Source organism: Eptesicus fuscus, chromosome 4 (assembly GCF_027574615.1).
Source record: "Eptesicus fuscus isolate TK198812 chromosome 4, DD_ASM_mEF_20220401, whole genome shotgun sequence".
In the NCBI taxonomy this organism is placed as follows: Eukaryota; Metazoa; Chordata; class Mammalia; order Chiroptera; family Vespertilionidae; genus Eptesicus; species Eptesicus fuscus.
Window position 1 is genome coordinate 82,284,812 of NC_072476.1, and position 4,681 is coordinate 82,289,492.

The window sequence follows — 4,681 nt, forward strand, 5'->3', positions numbered from 1 at the left end:
CTGACAAGTAACAGTTACTGATACACCTCCTTGAGCTGATATCTCATAGGCCTTAAGACAAAATCTTACTTATAGATATTACCTGAAATGAGATATATTTCACCATATCCAGCTGTTCAGTAATCCATCTTCATTTTGGATATTATGTATATTTATTGAAATGAACTTAAATATAATAATAATAATAATAATAATAATAATAATGACAGTTTTCTCTTAATGAATATTCACCATGTAATAGGCTCAGTTCTAAACATGCATTGACCATTTAATCTTCCCATCAGCCCCAGGAGGTAGTTACTGTGTGTGTGGCACTATTTTACATATGAGGAAGCAGGCATAGAGCTCTTAAGTAACTTGCTCAAAGTCCACAGTTAAGGATCAGAGCTGGGATTTGAACCCAGACAGTCTGATTTAGAGTTTATGCTCTCAACTCCATGTTATAATGCTTACACACTGTTTAGAGGTGGCTTTAACCTCAAGTATTAGGAATTTTTTCTTGCTAAATTTAAGTAATTGCCAGTTTTGGCATATGTTATGTATATGTTGTATGGGTTTTGAGAAAATTTTTAAAAGAGTAAGGTCATAGAAAAATGGATCCTTCTGTTCAGGTCTCATTAACTAGAAGAATTTTAACTGAATAAAATAAGTGCAGAAGGATGCTGGTTTATGTTAATTTTAAGTATCATATATGTTTTAGAATCTTATCAAATGCATTCTTGGTATTTTTAAAATAAATTCATTTCTTAGGAGAGACCGAATTAAAAAACAACAAAACACAACAACAACCCTCCCCCCGGCTCGCATATACCGAAAGCAAATCTGAATTTGAGGTCTATGTGCCCCAATAAAGTGCTTTACCTCAACCAAGAACATAAGCGTAACCCCTGCAGTGACCACAGACTCACATCTCTAGTACCTATGCCTTTTAACTTAAATGAAAAAAAAAAAAATGTTTTGGCTTTGTTAAAGTGAGGCAGGCCGTCCTGCTGACATTTTTATAAGCAGCTATTTCTCTTTCGGTTTAAACCATACGATGCTGGCTCCAAGTGTCAGCATTGGGACCGTCAGCAGTTCCCCACCGGCACACTGGTCCCGAGGTGCAGGGTTTCTTAGGCCGAGTCCAGCATTGTGAAAATAATGGGGCTATTTATCCACGTCACTTGGAATGGAGTTAATACCCTAGCAATCTTAGACGCACTAACAAGGTAGGTCGGAACGGTTCTTACACTTTTCTCAGGGGCGACTCCTTTCGCTGCATAAACTGCAGGGCCAGACAGATTAGCTTGGCCCAGGTTTCTAGACACTTTTCAGTCAACCATGGCCGTTCTAATACTTGAGATTTGCTGATACTTCTTGTCGGAAAAGCGCTTGCATTCCTGAGCTACTTTTCTTTTATCGGGATCATCTTAATTTTTGTCTGTGAGTCTGAGATCAAGGAAACGAGTAAAAACGGAATTCAGCTGTTTGAATGCCTCTTGCATACCAAGAGCTTCTTAGACAGTGCCTGATGTGATAACCAACAATTACTAATTGGTGCCAATGGCAGGAGGGTAGTCTCTCTAGCTAGAATCTGCTCACACAAGCCCTGCTGAGTGGACAGTGATGCCCGCTATAAGCAGATTCATATTTGCTCTAACAACTTTAGGCGAAAGATTACAGTCTGGTATGTATGTGTTTTTTTTTTTTTTTGTTTCCTCCTCCGCTGCATTGTTTTTGATAAGGCATTGAAAACCAATCTAAGCAGCACAATCGACTCGAGATGGATCATACTGAGACATCACTCCCTTGCTTTCCGTGTGAGGTTTTCTCTGCTATGTGACAGCCCCGGGTATGAAATAATCTAGATTCCCCCCAAATGGCCAAGGAGCAGTAGCATGTCTCAGTCTATCACGGTTATTATGATTCTGGGAGGGGAAGGCAATGCTAGTCGTTTAAAAAGCTCTGATCACGAACGTGTTTTGAGATGAGCAGCTTGAAGTTGAGACCATGGAAGCAGCGTTTGTCAGGGCGCAGGAGGCAGAGGTCGGCCTGTGAGTCAGCTGCATGTCAACGCTGAGACTGCACAGGAGCTTGCTGGCTGGTTGCAGGCCGTTGCCTTGGGTGGTGAAGTGGTTGCCTTCAGGTGTTTGGGAGGTGATTCCTATGGGAAGTTTCTGGACAACAATACCTGTGACATGACTTCAAGGCCTTCGAGTATTCTTGGCCTTGGTCTGCCGACAAATGGAGATTCATTCAAACGTGGGCGTTCGAGGGGATTTTAATGAAGTTTTATTAAGGGAATGAGAAACGGGGAGTTGGGTGTGTTGAGGATTCAATGGCAATATTAACTTAAGGGTTTGATTTCCATCTCAGGCTAGATAACCCATATTACCTTTGAGTAAAGGGAACAACAATTTTAACACCCTGGCTTCCTCAGAAGTTTCGGTTCTCACATAGCCACCGTAGACAACAGCACTGCCAAATGAACGAAGGTTTAATTAAATAAAACATAGTTAAACAGAGCAGAAATATTCTTCCCTGGCTAGTCACACATTGGACAATTCAGAGAACAGGTCTTGGGGGGCGGGAATTGTTGATGGATTACTTCTTCTGTTCCCTGTGTGCTGCTATGTTTTTCTTTTTGGTGCCAATTCTCAAGTTGGATGCAGTCAATTATCTACAGCAAACAAAAGGTGCATAAATGTCTCTTCTGTTACGATTGTTTATATTTCATCACTAAACAAAGCAAGATTTCCTCCCCTGCTTCTTCCGCAGGGAGCAGATAAAACTGACATGATTTGAATATTGTGAAGGTTCTGTTGTCACTTTGAAAGTATAATGATTGATTTAGTCATTAAAAGGTTTATTACACAGATTTTTTGTTCTTGTTGCTAATGTTACACTTGCTATAAAATTCGTTGAAGAAACACTATTTGCTGAGGATTTGAAAGGATTTGCTATTGGGTAAAGTGCGCCAAGTACCTAAGGGTGTGGTGCTGGGGCTACGTGTATGTCAATTCCATTGTGTGTGTGTGTGTGTGTGTGGTTTGCTTTTCTATTTTTGTCACCTCTTTTAATGTAAAAATGTTTTCCTTTAATAACTACAAATTTGGAAGTATGGTATAACAGCAGTAGTTGGTATACGTAATACTTTAAAATATAATGGGAAGTATAAAATATTGCCAAGAAAAACAAAACAAAACAGAAAGCCGGGCCACAATCCCACGTGGTACATTCTTGTGTGGTCTAGGTTCCAAGGGCCAGAGGAGCTGGGCATTAACCTATCTTCCCAATTTACACTTGGAGCGTAGTTATTTCCTTTCCGATACGAAAAGCATTGAACTGTTCTCACGAAACGCCTTTTCTCTCCCTGCTTCAGCCCCTTTGTCCTTGTTTCTGTGTTTGGGTGAGAAGGGTGCACATCTGAAACGACAGCTCTAAGAAAACGATCTCTTTTCCTCCTCAAACGATCGTTTTCGGTTTCCAGTTCATTTCAGGTACCCTAAGCCTCCCTCGATTCATGCTTAATAACAAATGATCCTACAAAAGATTGGAATGGGAAAAGATAAAATAAAATTGAAGCATACCTAGTGGCCCCAGCGGCTTCCTGCATATAATTTGACTCAGCATTACTCCTGCTAAAAATAAAAAGATGAAAATTACCTGAGGTTTTTGCTGCTGTCATTGCCCTTCCGTTCTCAGGGGCAGCTGGGTCCTTGAATGCCGGCTCGCCTGGGACTGCCACTCCAGGAAAAGTCTTGCTCCAGGTGTAGTTGCATTTTCTCAGGTCAGCTGTCCTGCCCTCAGACAATGGAGCTGTGATTTCTCTCTGGCCCTTGTGAGGCAAAGTGATTCCAGATAAGCAGATTATTGTGTGAACTATCTCATCTTTGTTGTTCTAGTGCAGCCCTTTCAGCTTTCCAGAGCCAGTTAGACTTGTTATGAGGAGCTAAATGATTGGCTGGATCTGGGGCTCAGTTTCATAAATTATAGCCCAGCGTACGAGCAGCACGAGTCCTATAGTTGCCGTAGTCCAGAGGCCTGCAGTTCCTGCTTTAACGCATATGTAGTGGTAATTGAGTTCTAACACGGCCTTGGATGTTTCTGTCCTAAATAGCTGACATTGCATCTTCAAGACTGTGTGAGTAATCCTGACTTTTTTTTTTTAACTCAGTAAATTAATTACATGCCCTGAGAGGGAGTGATTGTAATTAGAAAATACTGAATTAGCAGATGATTCATTTTCAAGGTGCTGTTTTATATGTAGCGCGTTCAATGCAATTTATCTTAACGCTTCTAAGACCTGGCAGGGCTATTCCAGCTTTTTGCCATGAATCACAATCAAGCTGCATTTTGAAGGAGGCTGTTCAGTGTATTGTAGCCCTGTGTGTTTTATGGGGTCAGTTAAGTGATAAAGGTCCAACATGAGCAGATGAAAGCAGGCTTCTGGTGTCTGGACAATGGCTGGGAACACTTCAGTCAGGCAAGTTTCAAGATTTTCTATCCCCACCGGTGAATACTGAGAGGGAGCAGCGAATGATCATTTTGGGGCGCAGGTACACAGCCGTGAAAGCGCCAAAAAAGGAGAAATGTAAGATGATGGTGACGATACTTCTCTTCGCTGGCCTCTGAAGCTGAATTAAGATATTCTGTATAAATAACTAGGTAATTTTTACATGTATAAAAGTGTCCTGTAGTG

At 41.1% G+C, this 4,681-nt stretch overlaps 1 long non-coding RNA gene across 1 annotated transcript; it reads right to left on the reverse strand.

The window, feature by feature from the left end:
* Positions 1-2,458: 2,458 nt before the first annotated feature.
* Positions 2,459-3,879, reverse strand: LOC114230128 (uncharacterized). Its single transcript, XR_008555696.1, has 2 exons — positions 3,646-3,879; positions 2,459-2,659 (listed from the first exon to the last, which is right to left on the reverse strand). It is a non-coding gene; the product is annotated as an uncharacterized LOC114230128 (long non-coding RNA).
* Positions 3,880-4,681: the final 802 nt, after the last annotated feature.